Source organism: Mycteria americana, chromosome 4 (genome assembly GCF_035582795.1).
Source record: "Mycteria americana isolate JAX WOST 10 ecotype Jacksonville Zoo and Gardens chromosome 4, USCA_MyAme_1.0, whole genome shotgun sequence".
In the NCBI taxonomy this organism is placed as follows: Eukaryota; Metazoa; Chordata; class Aves; order Ciconiiformes; family Ciconiidae; genus Mycteria; species Mycteria americana.
In genome coordinates, this window is record NC_134368.1 from 73767033 (window position 1) to 73781299 (window position 14267).

Consider the following 14267-nt stretch of genomic DNA (forward strand, 5'->3'; position numbering starts at 1 on the left):
CCCGACATAAGAAAGACATGGACCTGTTGGAGCGGGTCCAGAGGAGGGCCACAAAGATGATCTGAGGGCTGGAGCACCTCTCCTATGAAGACAGGCTGCGAGAGTTGGGGTTGTTCACCCTGGAGAAGGGAAGGCTCCGGGGAGACCTTCTAGCAGCCTTCCAGTACCTGAAGGGGGCCTACAAGAAAGCTGGAGAGGCACTTCTTACAAGGGCATGTAGTGATAGGACAAGGGGTAATGGCTTTAGGCTGAAAGATGGTAGATTTAGATTAGATATAAAGAAGAAATTCTTCACTATGAGGGTGGTGAGGCACTGGAATAGGTTGCCCAGAGAAGTTGTGGATGCCCCATCCCTGGAAGTGTTCAAGGCCAGGTTGGATGGGGCTTTGACCAACCTGGCCTAGTGGAAGGTGTCCCTGCCTGTGGCAGGGCGATTGGAACTAGATGATCTTAAGGTCCCTTCCAACCCAAACCGTTCTGTGATTCTTTGTTAATTTCTATGGGAAAAAATCACTTTGAAGTACACAAGAGTGCCAGAAATCTAAGCTCAACTTACGTTTGGAGGCAAGGAGGAAGAATTATTTCCGTGGATTTTGACTTGTCTTGTCTCTGTCATGTATTGTTTAGAATCTGTGTTTTCGTTTGCTCTGTGGTGTGACACTATATTAGTCCTGTAGCTGTTGCTAACTGACATGTAGGGTTTAATGAGAATTTCATGGCTCATTCCTATTAAATTTACTACTCTGGTAGCCGAAGCATTATCAGCAGTATCATCCTGAGCAGGATATTTCCATGCATTTCATTGTAGTAATGTCACATATTACTGACAATGGGACTAGTCAGACATAGGTTTAATGACCATTTTCTGGCATGCGTGACACTTATTTTGTGGAATAGCTCTTCAGTTTTGGAATATACTTACTGTATGTCTCTGTGGGCTGGCAGTGCTTTTGACTTCTGTAGCACTGAGTTAGAAGTGATCTTGATGCTTCAATTTCCTGTTAAAGGTAGGTATATGAGGAAGGAGGTGAACAGCTTTAAATGCTTATTTATATTCTTCTTCCAGTTGAGTACTCAATTTCACAACTTTTAAGTCAGCTTTAATATTTCCTGTAGATCTATTGTTTACGTATATAAGGCTAGCGATATAGTTAGAATTCTGTTTCTCAACTCTGTCTAGGAGTTCTGTGTATCAAGGATACCTCTAAATGGGTTTGTTTGCCTGTGACCTTGCTGTGTGCACTGAAAAAATGCTTGAAAGCACGTATGGGTTCTTAAAACAGGTATTGATCACTATAACGATGGGATCAAAGCAGAGTAAAGGATTTCTCAATTGCAGTTATTGCATGTACAAATTCCTGTATTAAAAGGTGCCTGAACCTCAAACTGAATCCAGAATTTTGAAGGCCAAGATGCCTTTGTTTAAAAATGTTAGTTTGCCCAAGAGGAGCTATCGTCCATTACCAGCATGCAAGCTAACTATTTCTGGTTAAATTAACTGTGGTGTCAAAGAAAACACAATAATGAAATGTATGTATGGCAATGATATTAATTAAATATTAGTTATTCAAGCATGTTCTTTTTGTCTTCGGGCAGTGCTTCGTAATGTGTAATGCTATAGTCATGATCTCTGTATGGTGTGGTTCCATGTTCTGGTGCTGTGAACCAGTAAGGTATTTATACAGTCACTGCATTTGGTATTATGAAGTAGCATACTTGTCTTTGAGATATGTTCATGCCTCTTTCTTGAATGATTTCCATATCAAAGGTGGGTGGTATAAAAGCAAGGAGAAGAAAGTGTTGTTTTTATTTGCTAATTCTGTAAACATAGCAGGGCCCCTAAGAGTCAGGCTGGGCTCTTTCCTTTTCATCTGTTAGGTGCAACAAAGTTTCTGCAGACTGAATCAAGTCTTACTTGCTCCGAGTAGGTGGTCATGACTGATACTGCACATTTAGTTAAATTCAAGTTTCATAGGAAGAGGAATGAAGGTCCAGATTTTTCTACAAGATTGTAAGGATACATAGAGTAGCAAAGGACTAGAAAAAGCTACTTCTACTGTACAGGAGCTACCTGCTTGGGAAGCATTTGAGTATAGGGCTGCAGAGAATTGACAGAACTGGAGCTAGTGATAATTTTGGATAGGTGATGCAAACTAAAGTGCCTCAAGGCAACTGCGTGCAACAGTCATTGCTGTTGGAAGATACATTCCTCCTGGGCTGTGCTTTCTGTGCTGCTCCACCGAGAGATATTTCACAATCGGTCTTTTGTTCTAATGGCAACATAGGTCAATGAGAGGTTCTGTCTTCGCATTTTTGTGTCATTTGTTCTTATGATCCACAGTTGTCGATTCAGTGTAGCCAAGAAAAAGCTTGAACTTCAAAAGCTTTTACGAGTTCATAAATAAACTATTTAGCAGAAACATTTGGAAAGTTGATGTCCATTTTCTTCTCTCTGTGAATTGGTCCAGATGTAAGTCAATGGCATCTTTACTTCTACTGGACTGCATCACTTGGGTTAAATTACAAATCTTCAGGATTAAGCTCTGAAAATGAGGAAGAATCAGTTTGGTTCCTTAAGATGGAATTTAAGGATTTTAAAATGAAAACTAGAAAAGATGTTAAAATAATTGAAAAGGTGCTCTCAGGAGTTAGTAATTCATACATTAAGATTACCTGATGTCTTCCGTTTTAAGCAATCTTCAAGGATTTTCACTGAAGTTCTAATCATTTTTTGCAGCCACTGTATGATATTATGCCCCAGAAGCACATGTGTGTTCAGCCTTTGTTCAGATAAACTCTTCTAACATACAGACTCTTGCTGCTTTCAAAGCAGCAGCAAATGTATGTTTTCTGCTGGATGGAGTCAGGTGCCTAGGAAATGGAGTTGGGAGCTAGAAAAGGAGGACAATCACATTGGGCTTCCCACTTCTCAGCCCAGCAGGTTATACTATACTTCCTACTTGGAAATGAAGGAGGGTTAAGACTGTTTAGTACCTGGCTCTAGAGCTGCCTCATTATGCTTCTTGCATTGTCTTTTTATGTGAAACCTGCACTCCTTTTGCCTTTAGAAGGAAGAAGGGAAATTGTATCCAATTCAGTTGTCTTACAGCTATCTTCATGGGATCGTGTGTAGCTCTGTTAATGTTTCTCTTTCCTTCTTCTGAAGTTGCCTCGACTCCTGAGAAGAGAGAGGGAGGCAGGTCCTACCATGATATAGTCTGATCCCAGTGGTACCTGGGATGTTATTTTTGTCCCGTTATCTGCTGGGGTGGTTGTTTCTGTAACTCCAGTGGCACTTAAAGGGTTCAAACCCTGACTTAAGTTTTATTGCAAAGTCCTGTCATATTTTTCAAAATTTTGATAGCTTTACTGCTTTCATGAGCCAGTAGTAGCCTCTGTGTGCCTTCTGCTACTGTCTTCATTTCATATTACTTCAGCAGAGTAATATTTCATATTACTTCAGCTTTGTCATTCCAAATAGTACTGAAAAAGACAACTTTGCTTAGACAGGGAGAATGCCCTTTTTAGGGAATTGGACTCTTCATCCTCACTGTTATGTGCAGAGACATGGAAGTATCTTCATAATTTGAAATGTTTAGTGAATGAAGTGATCCTCATCTTCCATTTTAGTTTTTGAAGCTTGAGAGAAGGAACTGGTCAACATTCCTTGGAAACAACCTGTTCTTTCAGGAAACAGATGAAAGTGTTGTCAGTTATGCATTATATGTGCATTTGTATTACAAAGACTAATTTGATTTTTGAGAAAATTATCTTTTTATTTTTTCAATGTGCTTGTCCTAGTAAACTCGTCTTCGTGTGTTTCACCAAAAGATATTGTAGCATAAAAATTATCCTAATTAGAAGTCACAAGCAGAGTCGTGTCAGTCTTGATCTTTTTTTGAAAGAGAACAATAAACTAATTGTGCTGGTACCTTTCTGAATTTGGTGGCTGTTGTTGAATTAAGGCTCTAATTGTATTTATTGTAACTCAGAACATGACTCTTCTAATAGATAGCCATGCAACCTTAACAAACTAGAATGAAATAATAAAATTGCAGAGCATTCATCTTTCTTGTATGTTGTCTACAAGGAATGCCTTCTGTTTCAACTGCGAAACCTGTTGTAAGAGCAGGATTGCTGCTAGCAGGCAGCTAGAAGGTTGAAGCTGGGTTCTCATTCTGAAAGAGTAACAAGCTGTCCTTCTTATGAAGGGTTGATTTTCCTTGTTTTCTCTTCTAGTCTCCCTGTGTTTTAAGCAAGTGGGATGATATACTGATCATATGATAATGAGATAACCTGTAAATATATTTCAGGATAATCTGTCAATATATTTCAGGATATATTCCAGGAGTCCACTGCTGTTAGCTAAAGTCATGAGACATCCACTCAGAGGTACTTTGTACATGTAGGTTGCCATTTAGATGTTTGCTTTCCAGTTCCTGGAGCAGAGTATATGGCAAAAAGTAGAACCTGCTCAAAATCAAGAAAGTAACAAGTGAAACTGTCAAATGAGAAAACTAGAATGAAGAACTAAAGACTTAAAACTGACATGACACTATCAAATGAGAAAACTAGAAATTGAGAAACTCAAATGAGCTAAACTTCGTGTTCTAGGACAATCTGGATGTCTATGTTGATCACCTCCTGAACAACATTAAGAACAATATTCCTGAAAAGCCAAATTACCAGTAGGAAATTGTTGTGGTAATTCTGTAGTTGCCCTATATTAAAAAAAGGGGGGGGGGGAAGTTTAGTTTTTAAGGCATGTAATTTACTGTGTAGGTATTTTTTTAGCTATTTGTAAACTGTTACAACTGTGACTTAAGCTCTTCAGAAAAGTATTATTTAGCTGAATCAGCAATGACCTAAATCCTGAAATGAGGTTATAGATATTAAAGCTCTAGCGAGGATGGTATTGTTCTACAACTTTAGACAGTGGAATATGAGGCTGTGTTGTCTGGGATTTTGACTTGATATGGTTGTGACCTGTCTCATAATGGCAGTTCTTGCTGCAGAAAATTTGTAAACAATCAATTCCTGTGGTATACTTGTGGCTGAGGAGCTACAACCTTTTTTTTTTTTTTTTTTTAATCTACTGGGAAGATGTCAAACTTCTGTGTTTTGTTGAAACAATCTTTTTTCCCCGAAAGTTAACCTTCTGCTAACTGCAGAGAATGATGAGAAGATTTTAGCATCTTTGCATATTGAGACGTCATTGCCAACTGCTATGTTACCTAATGCTTAGTTATGAAAGAGAAAATGAATACAAAACCTCTTCTTGGTGACTGACAGTGTATAGTGAGAGGCTTGTTTCTGTAAAGGCAGGAGACAGGCTGTGTTGTGCAGACAGAAGTTTCTGAAGCAGGTTGTTCTAAAAGCTGAGGCCAATTCATGCTAGAACTTCAAAGCAATACTTGCTTGAAACCAAATAATAGTAGTTGTATGAACGCAAAATGTTTCTTTTACTTACAAAAAAAAAGGTGAAGAATAACATATAGCAGTAGAAATAATAGTAATTATGTTTCAATACAAAGAGTAACTAAAGAAAGCATGTTGAAAATACTGAGGTGGTCCTATTTGCTAGGCCCTAAAAATGACAGTGGGAATTGTTTTTCTATTTTATCTGCTAATTCTCTGGAGTGTATGTACTGAAGAAGAAGCTTTGAATGGAGGAAGATCTCGAGATGGAAATGAAAATTCTCAGGTTTTCAAATCTAAAGTCAGAAATGTGTAATTGTTTTCAGCTAAAGCTCTTTGGAGTTCCTGTACTTTACCTGAGGCAGAGATACGTTGTGGACAAATCTGTAAGTTGCCTGGTTTTGTGTGGCAAACACCAAGTGTGAAAGATGATGTCCGAGGAAGCACAGATGTGTTATAGTTTGATGTGGCTTGCTTTGCTGTGGGTGCAGCTGTTGTCACTGCCATCACTGCAGATGGTGATAACCATGGTTACTGCCAACAACCATTTGAGGCTAGAAACAAGAGCTTTTATATTATATACTCCCAATCTGTAAAACTCCTTAAACTGGTAACTGGACTAGTGCTTGTAATTTGAAAAAATTAAGAACTCTTGTCCCCTAGGATGATGATCTTAAATTTATGAGAATCTACTTGTGGATTTGATGGAAAGAATTCATGATAGTAGGGTGATTCATGGACCAAATGCATGCTAAATGTTGAAATATGTAAATTGTATGTTTTCATAAATGTAACATTCTTATGCAATGTGAATAAAAACTATTATTATTTTTTTGAGTAATAGGAGGCATAAGCAGAGAAATTTACTCCTGTCTCCCCACCAAACTCTTTAAAATTCTCCCTTAAATGGATGCATTTCTCAGTTTATTTTTGACAGTCTTATATTGTTTTTTATGAGACTGACTTCATTCACATATTATTGGGTTCCAAAAATGTTACTGCTCTATAAATCTGAAATTAGTTTTGTATTAAACACAGTGAGAAATGGGACTGGAACATCATAAGAAAAAGAAATCTAATTTTATCACTTCTTAAATGTTATTATCTCACAAGAGCATTCTTGTGATTACCTGGAGTCATTTAGCACCATCTGTAGTGCTATGTGTAACAGTTAAAGTAGTATAATAGATGCTGAGGATAAACACAGTTAAATTAAAAATGGTTGCTGAGCAAATGTGTATGTAATATTTTAGGAATTTAAGGGTCTTCAGTGGAGAGGGTTTTTTATCCGTAGCTTTATTTTCCATAACCCACTGCTTTCCTCTTTGGTTCTCTCAGTGCAGAACTATGGTGGCAATGAAGCGATTGCCACTGGTAAGTTTTCTCTGAGACAATGTTGTTACTGTCTATTTCATCTCTTATTTTCTGCTCAGTGAATTACTGCTTTAGCTGTCCTTTGCTGCAGCCTCTCCTCTTTGCCTGGAGCGCCCACATACAGAAGGAGAGAGAACTGCTGTGATGATTGTTCTTTACTGTAGTGGCATCAGGAGTTGTATCAGTCTCCAGAGTTAAACAGCTAAATTAGCTCCAAACTTTTGCAAGCAGCACATGGACTGTTTAAGAAACTAGGTGATGAATATAGTGCTTAGCACTCTAGTTTAGTTGTCTTAATGGCAAATGTTTAAAACAGGAGAACCTTGCTTAATATAACCTTTTGAGTTTGAAGGGTGGTAACATTCAGCAAGATACTTGTGATTTGGTAACGGAGCAGATTGGCAATTACATTTAAAGTAATTTTGATTTCTTCTTAAAGCTTTGTTTACCTTATTTTTAAAAAAGGGATCTTTGAGTTGATAGAATCACTGGAATAGAATAGTTATTAAAATTCTTTTGTCAGTGTTGCAGTCAAATGTTTATTTGTTAGAATTATTCTAGATGCTGGAAGCTGTTTTTCTGGCTTGTCTGTAAATTGCTTTGTACAAAGGTTACAAACTTTAGCTGACAGTATTTTGTCAGAGTATGATTGACACTAGCTTTATACTTTGATGAGGTAAGCGTAACTTGAATGTCTTCTTCCTGTAACTTTTATTTTCCTTCCTGAACATTTACTTAAACGTTTCATTAGGATTTGGTTGTACTGAACATAAATGTGTTCCACAAGTCTCTTTCGTGTCTCTTGTCTCGAAATTTGAATGAGAGGAAGGAAAGAAGACAGGGTTGAAATTTTTATATTGAAGTACTTTTCAAATTATGAATAATGGTGTCTGTATTTGTATCACAGCAGCCTTTTGTATTCCAAATCTGTCATTGACCAGCTGTGTTTAGGTAAAAGTGTTGCCAAAGACAGCATTGTGCATAAAAAAACTCCAGGTGAATGGCAACAAGGATGAAATAAGTTTTAGGTTCATCTTGAAATAAGAATGATTTCTTAAGCAAGTGTTGTATTCTGTGCTGAATGCTTTGCAAAAAGAGTCCAATAATAAAAAAAAAGCAGTCAATCCCACCCCTTTTTAAAATTATACATGAAGAAAATCATACTATTTTTCCTTTCATCGTCCATCCACTGTCACTCTGTTTTCCCCAGTGTTGGTAATTGAATGATTTTTTTCCCGTATTTCAGTTTATGTGTGTTAAAAGACCCAACCAAACAAAACAACCTGATTTTTTGAAAGTAAGTATGTAACGCTGCAATTTCACAGTATAAATATATTCAAGTAGCGATGTCAATGTATAAGAATGCTACAATTGTATGCCTAAGTAGTCATACATGAGACACCCATGTGCCTCCACAGACTTATTCCCTTGAAGGGGACTTAATGTGGATAAAATGTTAATCTGCTTTACTCATACTGCATAATTCAGTGTTAAGTAAATATTAAATAGGAAAAAGTCAGCTATATCATACATTTCAGAAGGAAAATAGAGACTTTGCTAGGCAGAAAATACCTTACTTTCCAAACATCTTAAGGGTATTGCAGAAAACTTTGGATTTATAAGTTTAATTGGATTTTCAAGATCTCATTGCACTTACTGCAAGTGTTTGAGTAAATAGAGGCAAGTTTTTTTTTCTTGCTGTTTTTAACTTAGCAATTGATGGAGCTGAAATAATGTGGTGGTTATGCCAAAACCTATATTTGTATTTCTTGCTTCATTTTTCAGTTAGAAAAAGTGAAGTGTTCTGTAATACAATTTGTATGCTCACCTGTAATGCCAGTAGGAGGACATGAGAGGTTTACTTTGGGTTTTTATATTAACTGAATCTGGAAAACACAATGGGAATGTTTACATTTAGAGACAAATCTGAGTTAGGTTTGCAGTGAAGTGTATAAAAGCTATCTGCAATGTACTTAGTGTGCGTTAAGGCATACCAATTTACACTTGAAAGTATTTATTTTCAAACTTTATGAATTTAAGATAAAAACTTATATAGTATGTTTTATAGACATTTTTTAGCTTTCTATTTAAGTTTGCCTTGTTAGCAAAAGCCCACAATTGAGTTTGAGAGGGCTATACTGCAAAGCTATAGGACTGCAGTGCTTTAACATCTATTTCTCAGCTTAGATAATTTTGCATGAGTTACTGATGGGCTTCCTGTTCCTCTTACCTCTACTGTATATATCTTTTTAATTATTTACTCACAGCTTCTGTTTTATCACGTTTTTCTTGAGTGCCACCTCAGTTCTGTTTTTCTTGTCCCTTCGATTCGTGTCTCAATTTTTGATCTTCTGTAAAATACTGTTCTTGCATATGATGCAAGTCTTATTCTCTGTAGTGTTGCACACATATGCTGTCTATAGGTATGCTTATGGATTTTTTAAATTTGTGGTCCTACATAGAAGTAGAACAGAACTATAATATTGCATAACAAAACCAGTTACTAGAATTCCATTGAAGCAACATGGTACAAGTTAGAAGTACAGTATTTTGTGACATAATTGTGGTGGTTGAAATAAAAAGATATGAGGCAGGAGTTGTGTTGTAATAGTGGACCAATCAAATGTGTAAAGTGTTAAAACCAAGATACAAATGTTTGAAAGAAGAGCAAGGCTTTTCCTAAAATTCAGATACTGAAAGGCTTATCTTGGAATAGCGCTTAAAAATTTACAGCTGCCAATAAAAGCTTTCCTTGAAAGACTGTCAAGTATAGATTATAAGACCAAGCAATCAATGTGTTAATGTGACCTCCTGCATACCATCAGCCATAAGAGCAACTAATATTTTATGCAGTTAGTCTATGGACTAAGTGTAAATAATAAATCTTCACAAAGCGGATTGGGTGACAGCTTAGAACAATTGCCAGTTGTCCTGGTTTCGGCTGGGATAGAGTTAATTTTCTTCCTAGTAGCTGGTATTTAGTTGTTGCTAAGGAGTGCTTACACTAGTCAAGGACTTTTCAGCTTCCCGTGCTCTGCCAGGTGCACAAGAAGCTGGGAGGGGGCACAGCTAAACTGGCCAAAGGGCTATTCCATACCATATGATGTCATGCTCAGTATATAAACTGGGGGAGTTGGCTGGGGGGGGCAACACTCGCTGCTTGGGGACAGGCTGGGCATCGGTCAGCGGGTGGTGAGTAGTTGCATCACTTGTTTTTTCTTTGGTTTTGCTCCTCCCTCTCTCTCTTGTTGTTTTCCTTTTCATTACATTTTTTATTATTATTATTTTATTTTATTTCAATTATTAAACTGTTCTTATCTCAACCCCTGAGTTTTCTTACTTTTGCCCTTCCGATTCTCTCCCCCGTGCCACCGGGGGGGGAGTGTGGGCGAGCGGCTGTGTGGTGCTTAGTTGCTGACTGGGGCTAAACCATGACACCAATAAGCCTGCAGTCATTTAAGTTTGAGTGGCAGTAAGTTTAACAGTGCAAAAACTTAAATATAGCCGAATGTTTCTTATATGAGGTGTTCTACTAGAAATGTGAAGATGTTGGAAATGCTGTACTAAAATGAGTACCATTGAGTCTTACGGAGTGCAGCTCAACCTTGTAGACTAACTAAAAATAGCTGGGTTTTGTGAAATACTACAATAAATGATGCATAAACTTTGATTGCAAAGGGAAGAAAATTCAGTGCTGTAGTGAAAGCCCAACCAAAGATGCTAAAATTGACTTGCTACATTGGATGGAACTTTACTTTGTGTGTTTGGCCTTACAGTAATCTCTCATCTTCGTTAGGGAAACCTGGAAACCTGTGTAACGTGATATTTGAACTGGTACAGACCTGATGGGGTCAGGAACAGAAAGATGTTGAAAAGTGTCTTGGCTGTGATAATTACGTTCTGCTTCATACAAAATATGTCTTGCCCTAGTGTTAACTTTTTTATGTGAGGTGTGAATCTTGGGGTGAACCTGAAATATTTGTTGCCAGGCAGGTAACCCTTGTTGATAGGCAGGGTTGGTGACCAAACATAGTTTCTTCTGTGGTGAATTGCTACAGGTGGGTTGCTGTGTCTTGGCCACTATCATAACTAGGAGAATTATTTTAGCTGATTGAGAGTTTATATACTTGTCCTGGTCAAAGTGAACTTGGGAAAAGGCACCTGGTTTGATCCTGATAGTTTCACAGAGATTCACGTGGTGACAAGACAAATTGGGTAACAGGAATTTATCCTCCTTCGTATCAATTCCACAGGATCTAGACTGGCTAATTTACTAATATATTGTGAGTGGGAGCTGGCTGAGCTTCAGTGCTGAGAAGGCTGTGCATAGAGATCACTGTAGTGAGTTTTGGAAGGAAGCCAAGGAAGCATTGTAGGGTTTGCTCAGAAGGATTACACAGAGTCATTCTGATCTGCATCTGAAATATTAGATCTGGTTTGACCCTCAGCTGCTGTGAAGTGATTGCAAAGGTGGTGCAGGCAAGTGACACAATACAGTGTCTGGTTGGAGAGTTGTGGTCTCCTCTTCCAGGTGCAGACCACGCTGTTCTAATTAATGCCTTTCCCAGAGCTAGATTAGATTGTGTTCAGGGCAGGGAGGGATGCAACAGTGCTTTATATATTTCAAAAAATGATGTTGCTCTAGAATTAACAATCTAGTTTTTGTAGTGGAGTACCTTGCCAGGAGCAGCTTTGTATGTGCTAGCAGAACCTGCATTCCCTCTAATTTCATTTCTGCAGTGATGCTTAAAATACTGTGATTAATCTTTTGTTTCGGTTTCTTTTTTTTTTTTGTTCGTTAGTGGTATCCAATGAATAAAAACCAGTAAGCAAAGTTTCATTTGATGTGCAGGGCTGATGAAAGTTAGCACTCAAAGGAGTAAAACTAGTTTGACTGTGACTGAATATTACAAGACGTTTTACCAATAAAGCTTACAGAAACAATAATGAACAAACTTTTAGTTATCAGAAATGTGCTTAACGAGGTTAGTTGTCCATAAATTTATTTGGTATTCAACTTTTGATTAACTGAAGAAAGATCAAAATGTTATGTGCTACAACAGAAGTATCTTTGTAACCTGAACTAGTAGACAAGTGGAAGTGGTATGTTCTCTCTGAGGTATTACTATTACTGGGTAAAATTTCAGGTCACAGAGGAACTGTATTGTCAAATGTCAAGTACTTGAGGTAATATGGTCCATAAGATTGTTTTTAAGGAGTCATGTTTTAGTCATCCTAAGATCTGCAGGAATGGATGTAAACAATCAGTTAGAATCTCATTCACTATTGTAAAGTTGAAAAGAAAACATACAAGTATGCAATCATGCTTTTAAAATTATTTTTTGATACTGGCTTAAAAGGGAAAATAAGAGTTCTGTTGGTACTGCTGTCATCTTATTTTTTTAAAAACTTAAGACTCCCTGTGCAAGAAACTGGATTCTTTGGGATGGGGGTGGGGTTAATTGCATGTACATAACCGCTTATATATACTTATTTTAGGTGTCTAAAATAAGTATATTTCTATATACTTATTTCTTACTTCTAAAATTCTTTCTGTGTGGATGTGACAATGTTCCTGTCAGATATATTTGCACTGACTAATTTTTAGAAAAGTCCTTAACTTGGGCCATATTTTCACATCTAAGCATCTGAAACTTTGAAATTATGGTTGTGTATCATTCAATTTCAATGTATTTATTTTGGAGGGTAGATCCATATACTAGAGAATTCACAAAGTTCTTTTTTCTGTTCAAAATCTGTTACCTGAAATGCCCATGAGATGGTGCTCATCAGTCTTGTTTTTGTGTAGCAGCAGATCTGTGCATAGTTCTGACTTATGAGTAAGGATGCAGTGGTTAGCGTTGCTGTGTTTCTAAGAGAAAGAAAAAGAACAAAAACCAACTGACAATATCTTGAATTAATATACAAAATACCTATTGCTAGACTATTTTGAAGTGTGTATAAAAACAGTCTTGATATCCCTGCTCATCTTTGGGAAGATTGATTTGATGCTAGTTTATGCAAATTTTAGATTACCATTTAATTTGTCTTTCTTAAAAATGAGTTTCTAAGTAGCCAAAGGATCAAAAAAGTTTCTAGACGTCTGTCCTTTTTGTGCTGCTTTATTTCCTTCTGTTTTTCTCAAAGATCCATGAAAGTTTTCTTTATAGAAAACATTCTGCTACTAATCTACACTAGTGTGTTCTGTTCTGTAATGTCTTTCTGTGGGAATTTCATTAGTTTAATTTGTTTATGTTTTCCCCTTGATTTATGCAGACAGCCTATAACAAGCAACACAGACCAGCGGGCCTTGGGAGAAATGTTAAACTCTTATTAACTAAGGCAGGGAGGATACTCTTTCTTTGAGCTGGACTCACAGTGTTAGAAGCTCCAGTGCTGTTTTTCAAGAGTGTGCTACGTAATTTCAGATGCAAGATGGGGAGAAAAATAGCAAAATAAGAGGAAGAGATTAGAGTAAAATGTCTTCTTTCTGAAGTAAGGTTACAGAAATACCTCTAGTGGGCTGCAGCACAGTAGAGCCAAATGTACTATTTTACACTCTGTTTCAGACTGTTCTTATTGGTATTTTGAGAGTAGTAACCCAAATTGTCTGGAGGAGCAGGGGGGAGATCTGGAAGAAGGAAGAAATTACCAATATTGGTAGATGGGTATGAAAACAAGAGTTTGTTGTGTAAAAACTGGAATGAAGTGACTAGCACCACTGTTGTAATTGGCTAAACTAAGACAACACTCAAAGACAGTATCCACTAAGTATTATTAGCAGAGATTACAGGCCTCTGAAAATGAGGACAGCATTAAACTTGATGAGTTGATCTAGCGGAGGTATTCAAAGATTGATTTTGTACAAAGATTGTCTTTCTACAGGCTGCTGCAATTAGATCAGACCAAGAGGACAGAGAAAAATCTGTTTCTTCTGGAAACTTCTTTTCCCTTCCAAATTCTATGAATGGTGCTATGATCAATGTTTCTTTTCTGTGTTTTATAGGGTTTTTTCTCTTTTTTTTTCCTTTTTTCTTTTTCAAATCACTATAGCTTTGACCAAATAAGAAACTTGAGTTATGATTGCCTGTATGTTCTGTTCTATCAGTGACTGCTGAAAGCAGTATTAGGACAGCATAGGATAGAAGACACTAAAGTGCTAGAGAAAAGCACCTTGACAGAAAATGGAGGCAAAACCAGAAGTGGATGCAGCACTGTACGTAGAGGAAACTAAAGACACATACCAACTGAAAAGCAGGGTTTCTTCCTTTTTTAGGGGAAAAAAAAAAAACCAACCGAAAGTTCTGGCTGAATTTCCTTTGGGAAAATGGAATTAAAAGGTATCATTTTGGAATGTTTAACTTCACCTGGCACAGAAGGATTTGCACATGTTCTGGATATGCTGAAGTGAGTGGGACGAAGAGTTTAGAATGATGACAAGTTACAGTCCAAGATGATGCGTTGCCTAGTAGTTA

At 37.2% G+C, this 14267-nt stretch overlaps 1 protein-coding gene across 7 annotated transcripts in view; it reads left to right on the plus strand.

Moving 5' to 3' along the window:
• The window catches only part of LRBA (LPS responsive beige-like anchor protein), a 434320-nt gene that overhangs the window by 16855 nt on the left and 403198 nt on the right, over positions 1-14267 (plus strand). The gene's annotated exons all lie outside the window — the stretch shown is intronic.